Below are 14,713 nucleotides of genomic sequence, written 5' to 3' on the forward strand. Positions count from 1 at the left end.
ATAATAATGTGTCAGGGATTTTTTGAAAAAAAACTTCTTAAATATACCCTTTTTTTAACCAATCGTCCATGTTTCTGACGTCATAGCCCCCAGAAAGAGCATACAAGGCCGCAAAATGCTCATAAAATATGTTCTATGATATTTGAATGAATGCAAAAACCCCGGTCTAAAAAGCTTTACTAGAGATTTATAAAGCAAATTCCGAAGGTCGACGCCATGGCACAGGTGTTGTGCCATCATAAATTAAAAGGGTTAAGGGTCTGTCCAAAAAATAACTAATTCAACTTTATTTAGATTTCGAATAGTCAACAGCCACTGATCGATCTACTATCAGTAGAAACCGTAAGAGTGTCTCCAAGATTCAGACAGAGGACATATTAGCAATAATTGGTACTTTGTCCAAGTAATGTATATTGCAAATTATATTTCATTTTGCCTTTGAATTTTGTTTTGATTTAGGTATGTTATCGTTTTTGGTTCCTTCTGTCTGTTTGCTGGGACTAGAGATGGTCGTGTGGATTGGAGTCATGGTTGAGAGTTGTGTGCAAATGCCAGAAAGACAGTGAGATATGATGCTCTCAAGAGGGGCTGGATTCCCTTATAAAGGTACCGAACAGAAGCCAAGCAACACGGCTATATAATGAAAAGTATGATAAAGGCCAGTTTGCAATATTGATAGCATAGGATGCACAGACATTCTTTTTTTCCCTCTACGTTTCTTCTTTTTGAGCAGCAAAATATGAAGAAGTGCTTGCTTACTATTAACAGCCATTTCTCAAACTGGAATAACTTGAGACGGTGGAAATGCTTCTACGAAATATATATTCTATGAACCAGATAGTCGCCGAATAGACACTGAAATCTCGAACCATGAATAGCTGTATGTGCGTTTCTGCGTGTTCCATGTATTTCTATATGTCCTAGCAACACCATTCATAACTTGGGCAATAAAAAGGGTGAAAACAGAAAAGAACAAAAAGCCTCGGTACCTGCTGTTGGATGCCTGTCTTTTCACAAACAGTGACGCAACTAGCAGTGCTGCATGACAAGGGACAGTAAAACTTACCTCATTTTTGTCTCTTTTTTTTTCACTTAGAAGCTCCTAAAACTAGACTTCCTTTTGTGAGTAATTCGTGAATCTTCACGTACCAACGTTCCAACAATAATCTGCCAACATTGTTGCTCTCCTACGTCCCTGATAGTGGAATTAAATTGCTTTGACGTCCTGGTGAAATCTTTCATAATGTTCTTCACTTTAATCTCCGAAGTTAGAAGGAAAGCTGTTTAAATGTGAATACATAAAATAAATCTTAAGACTCATTTTGCACCCTAATCTTTTAAACTTCTGGAGCATATTAGACACAATGTACTTGTAATTTTCGTCTCTGTTGTTCCCGAGAAAATTATGACACACGTCCCTGAATGCACTTAACGCTTCCTTTTCAACACTTGTCACACAGTGTTCAAAGTCTGACTGATCTGAGGCTTTCTGATCTGACCGATGAATATTCCTTCTTTTAACTTAGCACTTGAAAGTTCTGGGAATTCTGTCACTAGACACTGGAAGCGCTGTCCATCTTTATTCAGACCTCTGACAAATTGTTCATTAGGCGCAGTTTAATATGCAAGGTGGTAATATGACTTTTGAAGGGTCTACAAGGCAGATGTTTTTCACATTTTTACTTCGTATATTGCGGCTTTCGCTGACAATCAATTTGAGTCCAGTGTTTATCGCGTTCTCTGCTGTTCCATTCGCAAAACGTGGCATGGATATTTGGTGTACCCTTACTGCTGTCCAAGAAGCCTACATATCACCTTCAGATCGCCGCACAATAACCACTGATGATCCTTCTATTTTTTTTTATTTATTTTTTATTTTTTAACATTTACATATTTTCGTAAATCTGCTTTAAATGTACAGAATGAATAATGGGTATAGAGAGGGTTGTTGGTTGCTGTTGTGAAGAAGCAGACCGTTCAAGCTTCTCTTGTTAGAATCAATAAAAAGCCTTCATTCCTCTGCATTATAGTTCTCGCAATCACAGCTTACACAGCGCTGTTACTGCGTTCCTAACGTGTAACGTGTTGTGATATCATTCAGTGCTACCAGATACAGTACATATTTTTCAATGTTATCAGAATAAGTAACTGCACATCTTTTATTACAAATTCAAAGATAATCAGAAGGCTATGGGATAGAAAGTATCTTTTTATATTTTAAAGCGAATAAAAAATCACTTTAGCCCTAATTCGCAGATATATCAAGTTATTACAATAAACATATCAATTAATAGCTACTAACCATTTTATTTAATGCTTCGAAATAACCTCACTCGTACCCAGTTATCGTTGATTTATTCCTTTTTGTTTACACAAACATATTCCATCTATATCCGTCCATTTCGTGTATAATGTCGATAATAGTCTTTACCATGACAACATGTCATGTCAATAATAATGTTTTTTTTTAACTATATATAGGCTATATGTTTGATTATTGCGCCTCTGATCATGTATTGACAAAATAGGTACAGATTGATTATAATAAGAATATATCGTTGTATAAAATGTCGCCCAGAACGGGAATTCTGTAACAGTATTACAGTGAAGGAAAGAACCCTGGATATTTTCAAAACATTCACTTTTTGAATAGCCCTCGTATTAATTATTATTACATCAGCCCTCGTATTAATTATTATTACATCAATATAAGTAGTTTTCACTTCTCTTCTTTCTCCATATATATATTAATTCATTCATAACAACATTTTATTTTATTACAAATCACATATCAGGAAAACGTCGATTAATTAAAAATATTGTTTATGGTTCTATTCAAAATTATAACTAACTGATGACTTGCGCAGAGTTACGAGTTAATTGTTCCTTTTTACATCGAGCGATAACATTCATATACAAATAACATTATTTATAATTAAGATCGTCATCATATCAAATGTCAACAAGATCAGAAGGCAATAATTACATTTAGAAGCTTCAATTTAAGATCAATGTCATGAATTTCAATTTAACACAATCAGATCTTTCTTAAACACATAAGATGAAATGAAGATGAACAAAACAGTAGGTATATCATAAGAGAGAGAGACTTAAATAGTATGAAACACAAATATTAAGTAATGCACATAATATTAAGACATATGCTGACATAAATTGAGTAACCGCGATCATAGACATAAACTCAAGATTAAATAACATAAAGTAAAATACAATAAATCGGTTCACATTTCCATAAAAATATTTTGTTTTTCCCCTTCTGAACAAAATGTTATTACTCAAACAAAGTACGGATAACAAACAAAATCATAACGTTATTAAAAGCAAAATTACTTAAATACAGCCTTCTCAAACTCCGTAACTCAAATCTAAGTTACATGGCCAAAAGATTCAGTCAAGCTAAACGAGAAGTCACAAACAGGAATACAGCCATCTTCAACTGCCTGGTTCAACGTATCTATGCTAAGAATTTGAGCACATTTCTTAGCAAGAATAAACCCAATTCCTCCAGTGGTACAACACACATCTATGAAGGAAGTTTCTTCGTCAACTTCAACCACTTTCGCGATGGAAGTATAAAGCTGCTCGGCTCCGGAAGTATTCACTTGAAAATAAGAATCTGGAGATACTCGGAAACTCATGTCACAGATAGTTTCTTTCACATATTCTTCTGCGAACAACAACTGCAGTGGTGGAGGTTTCTCACCTTTTTCCTTCTCAGTGAAGATCTGGAAATAGAGCGATGTTACATTCAAGCTGTTACCTTCTCTGTTTTGGAAATAATCTTTCAAATCATCCGTAATCTTCCCTATAGGCAAACACCTCAGAAAATCTGCAAGTCCTTCATTATTCACTTTTCTTTCTTCTGCCCAACTTGCTAAATCCAGATTTCTTCTCAGCAGCAAATCCGTCAGTCGCGTGAGTGAAGATTTTATTTCTTCAGTCTTCTTCTTGAACTGTTCTCCATAAGTAACATCCCACAAAGGTATTGTAGCCTGTTTTATTCTACCTTCTACAAGTAACTCAACTTTCGCCTTTTTAGAATCCTTATCATCAGACTTTTCCAATTTTCGCTTACGTTGATCAGTTCCGGCAACTTCGGCTGAAAGAACTCGCTTCTTCCAACTGTATCCATTCAAGGTCTTTACTGCCTTCTGTTGGTCTTCTTCAGTTTTGAAGATCAAATAAATCCAAGAACTCGCTCTTTTCGGTGATCTAATAGTATGGCTTTCCAACTTCAAATCGTCTGTCAACAATTTTTTCAATTCCCCTAACCTGTATAATCTCGGCAGACCTTTCACTTCAATTTTGAATACGCCTTATAAGAGGCACACATATAGCTATTTTCTATTTAAAATTTTTATGTCAATTTCAACCGAAATTTTTGCATAATATTAGAATAATTTACATATCTATATGTTAACTAAGAGTATATAAGTTAGTTTAGGATAGAAGTTTTTCTTTTCACTTATTCTTGGAATTATGCATAGGATTATGCATATATATATATATATACTTTTAGGAATATATCTATACATATATATATATATATATATATATATATATATATATATATATATATATATATATATGTAATGTTAGGTTAATTAGTATATAAAATAGGTGAATTAAACATTTTTATTTGGAATATATTAAAAATATATGTAGGAAAGAAAACCTAACTTGGAAAAGCTCCACTGAGTTAAAAAAAAAAGAAAGAAAGAAAGAAGAAAATGTTCCGTAGCAGTTAAAAGCTGTGTACATGCACCCAGGATTGCTATCTAAGGTTAAAGAAGAATTGTGGTATGAGAGAAATTTTATCTAGGTCATATATTTAAATCGTACTTCTAACTTAGTTAGGTAGAAGTGAGCAGAGTTGCTAACGTTGTTGCAGATAGTGCCCTGGCGACATAGATCCTATCCCATTAGCTTTGTGTATTACTGCTCAGATATTTTAGCAAGTGGGTTTGAATTCTTGGGAACAATAAGGTGTTACTTTTTCGTAAAGTGAACATTTTTGACACTAGAAACTTCGATAGCTTGGGTTGGATTCCGCCAGAAAACTATCCTATATTTTCTTTTTCTTCAAAGCGCGGTTTCGACAAGGAAGAGCTTCTGCTCTTCCTGCGAGTGGGTTTTCCCCCCATTGAAAATTATGAATGCAGTCATATCTTAGCATTATTACATATTTAGAATTGTAGAAATGTAAGATAAGATGTAATTTTGGTCAGAAAAGATTTTTCGTTGTTACCTTAACTTTAAAACAAAAGCTTATTACTTTACTGTGCTTGGTGTTGACATTGCTGTAATTGAGACGACAGCGATACGCAGTACCGTGAATGTCATAGCAGCCGATATGTGTATATTTATTGATTATTAATTCTAAATTGAATGTCACTGCTGGAATCCTATGTAAATATAATCAGAGGAATATTAGGTACAATGTAATATAGAATATATTGTTGATTCATGATAATTATTGTGAAAAAAAGGTGAAAAACCATGAACAAATGTGTGTGTGGAGGTTGCGAGAGATCACCGCTAGAGTACTCTGGCGAGGTAAACAAAAGCACATGGACTGGTTCGGCAAGGAAGATTGTTTACAAAGAAAATGTACAGTGACGCCGGGGAAAACAATACGAAAACAAGTATTTAACATTTGAATAACAAAGTGTATGATACACCGTTTTAAAGCTTAGTATTTCCTATATCCAGTGGTCAAACTCAATACAGATGACAAGCAATAATAATCTAAGAATAAATAAAAGATTACATGAAAGTGTACTACCCAGACATTTTGGCGACAAAACCATTAGGGTCCGCGAAAAGGGACTATACATTGAATTTTGGGTAGGTCAGGAGCGAGCCTTTGAAAATCGTGTTGTTTCCTCTGAAAGAAAACTGTTTGACAGGGAAGGAGCAAGTTAGTTGGTGTTAAGACGCGATACACAGAGGTCTTCCTCTGTAATAGTTAGTGCAAGACTCATCGTGACAATGGTCTGTTTTGTGAGATAGGCACATTTAAATAGTAGAATCGCGGTGTTACTCGAGATTGAGTTTTTTTTCTTTCGTCTCGATCTGACTGTCTCAGAACTTAACGTAATCTCGGTGTATGCTTTACGGGCAACACATGTTGCGAGACGAGATGTTAAAAAGAGGAGAGTTTGAATATTTTTTAAAGCAGAGACTGAGTCTTAAATCTGCAGCTAGGATAATGACTACTAGCGTATAACTCTCGTATGTAGTTTGCCGTGTGATATATGTATAAAATCTTAAAAGTAAAATTTTTAAGTGCGTCATATGTGGCCGATGTAGTGAGAACTTTGGAACTGGATCATAGAATCAGAACATTTTCAGAGACTTTGAGGCAATCCAGATGATAATTATCCAGTAACACTGCATGAACCAGATGTCTTCAAATGGATCCAGAGATACTAAGAGAGAGACACCAGTGCAGCGGACAAACAACCAGAGCAGCGTCCAGTAGCAGCAATTGATATCATCTAGGAGGTTCCAGGATGCCGAGTGAACTTCAGTGAGAAGAGAGAGGACAGAAGGAAGAAGACAATGAAGAACACATCAAAACTATACGTGCACGAACTATGAACAGAAATGTATAATGGCCAAATTTTCATAAAAAAATAATAATCATTATTTTTTTATCGACCGGTCACTTCGATTTAATATTCGTGTGAATATAAAATAATTTTTTTTATATGTGTGTGTGAATATCAGTGTTGAAAATCTGTATGATTTCTGTGGAGGAGTGGAGTGTTTTTTTTTTTAAATTTTTATCAACATTAAAAATTCGACAAAATAACATGGAAGTCTTTCTTGTACGGATTCCAGACATCAATTAAGGCATGTGGAAAATTTCGCATATGTTTTTTTTTCTTTTACAGCATGGCAAGAACATGTACAGAGATGGGTGTATGGTTGTAATCTGACCATTTCAATGGAGCATCTGAGTTGAAGTCAAGCCACTGATTACCTGAGTTAATGAGTATTTTGTATATTTCAAATCACTTAATTATTTTTTTAAATAAAAGCTCTACCGAATACTTCATTTATATCTTTAATATTTAAGTATTCCAATTAATTAATATAATTCATTTACATAACTTCTGTTAATTCCTTAATTTAAATACTTCTTAGGACTGTCCATTCAGGGCACTCCACCATTGTGGTGCGAATATTTAAGTATTTTAATTTCGAAATCTGGCTAAGCCCAACACGTTCACTTTAGCCCACCACAGCCTGTAGTGGTAGTGGTGATGGTCTCCTTGGCCGGAGATGATGGTTCTTTTTTAATTGTAGCATCTTCAGCATCACCATTCACCACAGGTTCTGTTGTTTCGTTTTCATCCTGTTCTTCAATATTTTCATTTCGTCCATCGTCCTTGTTCTGACCTTCTTCCGGTTCTACTTTCATATTCATACCAGTACCATTTACTTTTTCAACCAATACTTGCAAGTTCTCTGCAAGAGATTTGTGTTGCGCCAGTATTTGCTCGAACTTTTCATTATTGGATTTTTGCATCTGTTCCAACTTCTCGTCATTTGATTTCTTCATATGCTCCAGCATCTCATCATTCGATTTTTTCATATGCTCTAGCTTCTCATCATTCGATTTCTGTATCTGTTCTAGCTTTTTATTTTGTTGTTCGTATTTAGCATCTAGTAGTTGACTAATCATATGAATAAGATTAGAATGAGAACGTTCGGACACAGTTACGGCATTTCCAGACATGGTTTCATCTAAAGTACTGGGCACTTCTTCAATCTCCGAATCCTGCATAATGCCAGTTCTTTGGATTTTCTTTCCACTTCTCAAAGTAGTGAAACTCATAAAAGGTAAAATATATGTATGCACATAAACTCCGTTCTTACTATCCTTCGGAACTAAAGGTTTTTGGTATAGTCCCGGGTCTACGGCACCAGATAAAGCGAATGAAAAATCACTTTAGCCCTAATTCGCAGATATATCAAGTTATTACAATAAACATATCAATTAATAGCTACTAACCATTTTATTTAATGCTTCGAAATAACCTCACTCGTACCCAGTTATCGTTGATTTATTCCTTTTTGTTTACACAAACATATTCCATCTATATCCGTCCATTTCGTGTATCATGTCGATAATAGTCTTTACCATGACAACATGTCATGTCAATAATAATGTTTTTTTTAACTATATATAGGCTATATGTTTGATTATTGCGCCTCTGATCATGTATTGACAAAATAGGTACAGATTGATTATAATAAGAATATATCGTTGTAATTTGTAATTATAATCAGTACTTCTTCCGAAATATACATTTATACGGTTATTTTCCTCTCCCCCTCCCCTCTATTTTAAGAAAACTGTACTTGATAGAGTAAAATTAATTACATTTTTGGATTTCTCAGGTCAAAAACAGTAAGAAAATCTTAATAGTTTCCAAACAGCAAAATGATTTTAGAGCAGTGTAATGGTCTTCATCTTATGATATAATTTCCTGTGGTCAGCATCGTGTGCTATCATTTCTTTTCAATTTATTATATAACGTTTTAGGTTATATAATACCCCTGAGTTCGTTATATTAAAATTATGGAAATATTTTAAAGATATATTCATATACCAACTGTCCAAATGATAACACAAGAAATCGAATTTATTTGAACTACTGTATTTTTGGCAAATTTTCTGCATTTAATTTATTATTTCTATAATTAATCTTCTTTATAAACGAACTTATGTATATCCACTATGGATTCCTCTCATACTATATATGGAACCATGGTATATAAAATAACAGATAGCCCAAGTTCGCGTTTAGTGTTCTGATTAGCTCCCTGTCCGTGACGTCATATGGAGACACCTTTGCCCATCTTGAAACAGTATTGGCATTGGCAAGTCTGATTGGCAACTCTCCTTTCCGAATTTTTGTTGGCGCAATGTAGACATGTTTAGATCTTATGTATTCATCAATTCTTGTCCAAACACGTTACTTATCAGACAGTCTCGAATGAATGTTGATACGGATGACGTAATTTTGTGTTGTTGGCATTTCACCTGTGAAGGAAGCCATCTCAACTCTTAGCCCCAGAGAAATTGAATATATTCCATGTTAGAATACATCAGAAGTATCAATATTGCAAATTATAAAGATTTCCTTAATTGCAACAGCCAGAATCGAACCCGCGATCCCAACATTATGAAACTAACGCTTAAGCCACTACTCTAAAATCTCACTGTTCTGGGAGAAGGAAAAGCTGGATGTGCAGTGAATTTAGTAATTACACACTTTTACGATTGACAGTGTAATAATTGTGAAACTTTCTGATTTCGGTCATGATAAAATACTGAAGTATTATGCAGAAAGAATAGCCCAGAGAATTCAACTTTAAATTGACAACTCATATGTATGGAGGCGCTGCCGTATGCTGTCCCCTCCGGCCCCAACAGAAAAGCGAAAGAGTAGTAGGGACCCCGTTATGTCCAGCCGAGTCAGCAAAAATTTTCTCGATTCTGATTGGCTGAGAGAGGTCACGTGTCGTTAGGCCCCGCCCACGCGGGAAATTCAAATTTTCAGGTCACGTGGTATGACGTCATGAGTCACCCTGCGGGGAAATCCCTCACCCGGGATTTTTTAAATTTGTTCCCTTTTACGGGTAAGATGAGTGTTTATGATTGGTTGACAAATGTCACGTGATTTTAGACCCTGCGATATTTGAAATTCGTTCCCTTTTACGGGTAAGATGAATCCTTTTGGTACCCCAATGCTGATTGGTTGATAGAGGTCACGTGATCTTAAGCCCTGTGACTTTTGAAATTCGTTCCCTTTTTACGAGTAAGATGAGTGTTTTGGTACCTCGATTCTGATTGGCCGACAGAGGTCACATGATCTTAGACCCGCCACACACCCCATGAGTGAAATATAGAGCGATATGTCGGTGATCACCCTAGACCTGTATTTTAGAATTTTGTTCCCTTTTATGGTTATCCTTAAAGTTCCCATGAAGGGTTCAACCTCCTCCTTAAATAACCCTTTTTTGGTATCATGATATTGTACTGAAGTTTACATTAAATATTATCGTTCTCTTTGACAGATAAGATGATTACCAGCTTTCTTACCTTGATGGAGATCCTGTCCTTGAATTAGTTGCCTATGTCTCTGGAAGTAACAATGGTGAAAGAGGGGTGTCGCTTGTAGATTTCTTATATCACATTGTTGTGAGTTTAAGCGATTTATTGCTCAGTAAGCGCTTCATTAATGGAAACAGTGTTGCCAGATTTTTCTTACCTAAACTGCTCCGATTCTTTTCGAAACGGTTCCGCAGAGTACAAGAAATTTTAAACTAAAAAATTTTTCGAACTAAAAAATTTCAAAACTAAAAAAATTTTAAACAAAAATTTTCAAACAAAAAATTTTGAAACAAAAAAGTTTCAAACAAAAAATTTTCGAACCCAAAAAAAAATTTCGAACTAAAAAATTTTGAAACAAAAAAGTTTCAAACAAAAAATTTTCGAACCCAAAAAAAATTTCGAACTAAAAAAATTGAAACAAAATTTTGTCGAACTAAAACATTTTTAAAAACAAAAGTTTCGAACTAAAGATGTAAATCACATCTAAAAATTTTCAAATCAAACTTTTTATCGAACTAAACTTTTAAAATTTTCGAACTAGAAATTTAAACCAAGTTTAAGAAAAAATCCTAAGAAATGTTTTTTTCAGGAATCGAACTCAGGTCTTTCAAACCAAAGATGTGTATGCTAACCGCTTAAATGAATTCGGTTTTAATCGATCTTGGTGGGTTTCGAACCATGGTCCTTGAAAAGGATACACATATACTTTAAGAAAATAAATCTGACAGTGTAACGCTTCTCAAATCAAACTTTTTATCGAACTAAACTTTTAAAATTTTCGAACTAGAAATTGAAACCAAGTTTTAGAAAAATCCTAAGAAATGTTTCTCCAGGAATCGAACTCAGGTCTTTCAAACCAAAGATGTGTATGCTAACCGCTTAAATGAATTCGGTTTTAATCGATCTTGGTGGGTTTCGAACCATGGTCCTTGAAAAGGATACACTTATACTTTAAGAAAATAAATCTGACAGTGTAACGTGGATTAAAATAAAATGCTGATAGACTTTTTTGTGTGACGACATAGAAGCACATATGATTGAAAAAATGCAAACGTCAGCGGATCGCATTACTTTTGTTTTACTACGAACGTGTCAGCATGATTCATGGAAAAAAAGCAAACATTGACATTCTCGTATGGAATATGATGAAAATGAAATGTCGTCACAGTTACGACAAGTAGTGACATGATCCTGGCAGAAGGGAATTGGCATCGGAATTGCGATACTATTGAGAAACGTGAATGACGTCACGATCGATTGTTACACATCGTTTTGGTTCGTGATTCATGACAAAAGCAGCGAGCGTTTTGATTGGTTCGTTGTGATGTCATTTTATAAATTTCCTCGTTTCTGATTGGCTGACGGTGACATCGTTTTCACAGCGACCTAAATAAAAATCTAAATTTCATTTTTCAAATCCTACACCGCTCTCAACTATCGTGTGAGAAGGTCTGTTCTTGAAAAGTGTCTTCATTTAAGAAGCTTTACTGCACCGACTTTTTGTTCATTGAATTTGAGGTAAGTTCAGTGAGATTTTATTTTTCACACAAGATTCGAAAATCATTTTTATTTTATATTTGTGGGCGGATCACTCATACACTGTTTTACTTTTAGTACGAAATATTTAGACTATGAAGAAATTAGTGGAATGGGAAAGTGGGAGTACGAATCAGGATCCCCACACATTAGAAGTAAGCACGATAAATGATATGGTTTAGCGTCCCTTCAGCGAGCACCCGTCGGGAATTGAACCATGGCCAGAAAAATGTGTATGCTTAGTTTTGAAAAGAATGCATTACAAAATTTCAGAAACTATGCCTGAGAATAATATGGTTCGATACCCTTTGAAAGCATTAGCGTCCCTTCAGTTTAACGTGATATTCGAGCAACCGCCCGAGATTGAACCTGGGCCAGAGGTGTGTACGTCAACCATTTAGCTTAGTTTTGAAAAGATTGTATGATAATGCGTGAGAATATTAAATTTCAGAAAAGGTTTGACAGCGATCCGATGTGTGAAAGCAAACCCCACCGAGGATTGAACCAGGGCCTTCCACGTTAAAAGCATGTACGCTAACCGCTTAGTCACAATAATAAAAAAATACGCTATACAGATTTTGTTTCGACAATTACGTATGTGTATCGTTAATGTTTGATGAATCTCTTCAACTTGCAAACGCATCATTTAAAGGTCGTTGTGAGTGGGAAAAAAAAAATGCTTACGCGTACTTTCTAACATCTCAGTACTGTTGAAACATTCATTCATTCATGCATTCTTTTTATCACTATAGAATGGTAGGTCAGTTACATGCTGATGTAATGGTTTCGAGTTTGACAGCAATAAAACACTCATTTCAGTAACATAATTATTTAAAAAAACTTTGATTTTTAGTACGCGTGCTTTCATAATGAGATTCTGAACGTCACCGCCAGGAATCAAACTCAGGACCTTTACATGAATTACTTAGTTAAGAATTTATCATGAATGTTATGATTTCCTGGGCTAAGCGGTTAGCATACGCGCCTTTGGCGTGGGAGACCAGGGTTTGATTCCCGGCGGGAGCTCATGTGGTTCGGATTCCACGTTAATCAGTAGGTCCACGTCTCATATAGCCTCGCTACTGAAAGGGACGCTAAACTAAAAATCAAAAAATCAACTCAAATTCACGCTGCTCAATTCCTTTTTCCCATTACATATTTGTTTTACCGTACCTGTTTGTTTGTTTTCATTTTTAACCATGGTCGAATCGGGTTTTACTGTTTGTAATGAAATCACTCGTCATTATAGACGATTTATGTACGTTTATGTATTATGAGGTGTGTACGTCAGCCATTTAGCTTAGTTTTGAAAAGAATGTATGATAACGCGTGAGAATATTAAATTACAGAAAAGGCTTGACATGCCCCGACGTGGAAAAGCAAACCCACCGAGGCTTGAACCAGGGCCTTCCACGTCCGAAGCATGTACGCTAACCGCTTAGTCACAATAATAATAAAAAAAATACGCTATGCAGATTTTGTTTCGACAATTACGTATGTGTATCGTTAATGTTCGATGAATCTCTTCAACTTGCAAACGCATCATTTAAAGGTCGTTGTGAGTGGAAAAAAAAAATGCTGACGCGTACTTTGTCACATCTCAGCACTGATGAAACATTCATTCATTTCATGCATTCTTTTTATCACTATAGAATGGTAGGTCAGTTACATGCTGATGTAATGCTCTCGAGTTTGACAGCAATAAAACACTCATTTCAGTAACATAATTATTTTTTAAAAAAAAAAAAACTTTGATTTCTAGTACATATGCTTTCATAATGAGATTCTGAACGTCACCGCCAGGAATCAAACTCAGGACCTTTACATGAATTGTTTAGTTAAGAATTTATCATGAATGTTATGATTTCCTGTTTATCAGGTGATTAAGATTTTTCTTTCTTCTTTTCTTTTGTAGTAAATTCACGCTGCATAATTCCTTTTTTCCCCACATTACATATTTGTTTTACCGTACCTGTTTGTTTGTTTTCTCCTTTTATTAACATGGCCGAATCGGGTTTTACTGTTCGCAATGAAATCACTCGTCATTATAGACGATTTAACATTGAGGGCAGAATGCTCGAAATTCAATTCAACGCACCGCCCGTAGGAACCGATATCATACAGTATGTACATAACAGTTTCCAAGCGATGCTGGACCATTTGTTAGTCAATGTCGACGATGAGGCGATGGTTGGTTTATCAGTAATATCACCACGCAACACGAATAAGCCGTTTTGGGTGAGTTTTCGCCAAGCGCGAAACCTGACACTGGAAACGATGTGGGCCTCGTTCGAAAGAGTGTTACAAAGTAACAATGCATTTCTCCTGCACGAGCCATTCACCGTGCATTTTCATCGTGTGGATATTCCAAGAGGATACGGATATGGAGATCGTTTAGCACAAGGAATACTTCAAAATGAAGAATTGTTACGTTGCAAACGAGGGATTGTACGTGTACAAAATCAAGATTCAAGGTGCCTGGCGTACGCCCTTGTTATTGCTATTGGCCTGAAAAAATACAAGAATGTAGATGTCAAACGACATAAGCAGTATCAACATCAATCGAAATGTATTGTGGACCAAGAAGTCGATGCGTTATGTGCAAATGCAGGAGTCAATTTGGATCATGGTGCCAGTGTAAATGAAATTCGACAATTCCAGGCATACCTCAAAGAATATAAAATTACTGTGTATACCAGTTTCACAGGCCGTGATATCATGTACGAGGGACCGAACGATGAAAATCGCACTCCCATAAATTTGATTTGTTTGGCTGGCCATTTTGACATCATTCAATCTTTAACTGCTTGTTTTGCAACCAAGTTCTACTGTGAAGCGTGCCATAAAAAGTATGATCAGCGTAACAGACATGTAAAAAATTGTCCTGTAACGTGCTCCAAATGTCTACAGAGACCACTATGCGACAAGAACCAAACGCCGATATTATGCAAAGACTGCCATCGGCAATTTTACGGCGAAGAATGTTTTAATAATCATCGTAATATTGTATATCATCGTGGGGAA

Source organism: Thermobia domestica, chromosome 16 (assembly GCF_964235325.1).
Source record: "Thermobia domestica chromosome 16, izTheDome1.hap1.1, whole genome shotgun sequence".
NCBI classification, from domain to species: domain Eukaryota; kingdom Metazoa; phylum Arthropoda; class Insecta; order Zygentoma; family Lepismatidae; genus Thermobia; species Thermobia domestica.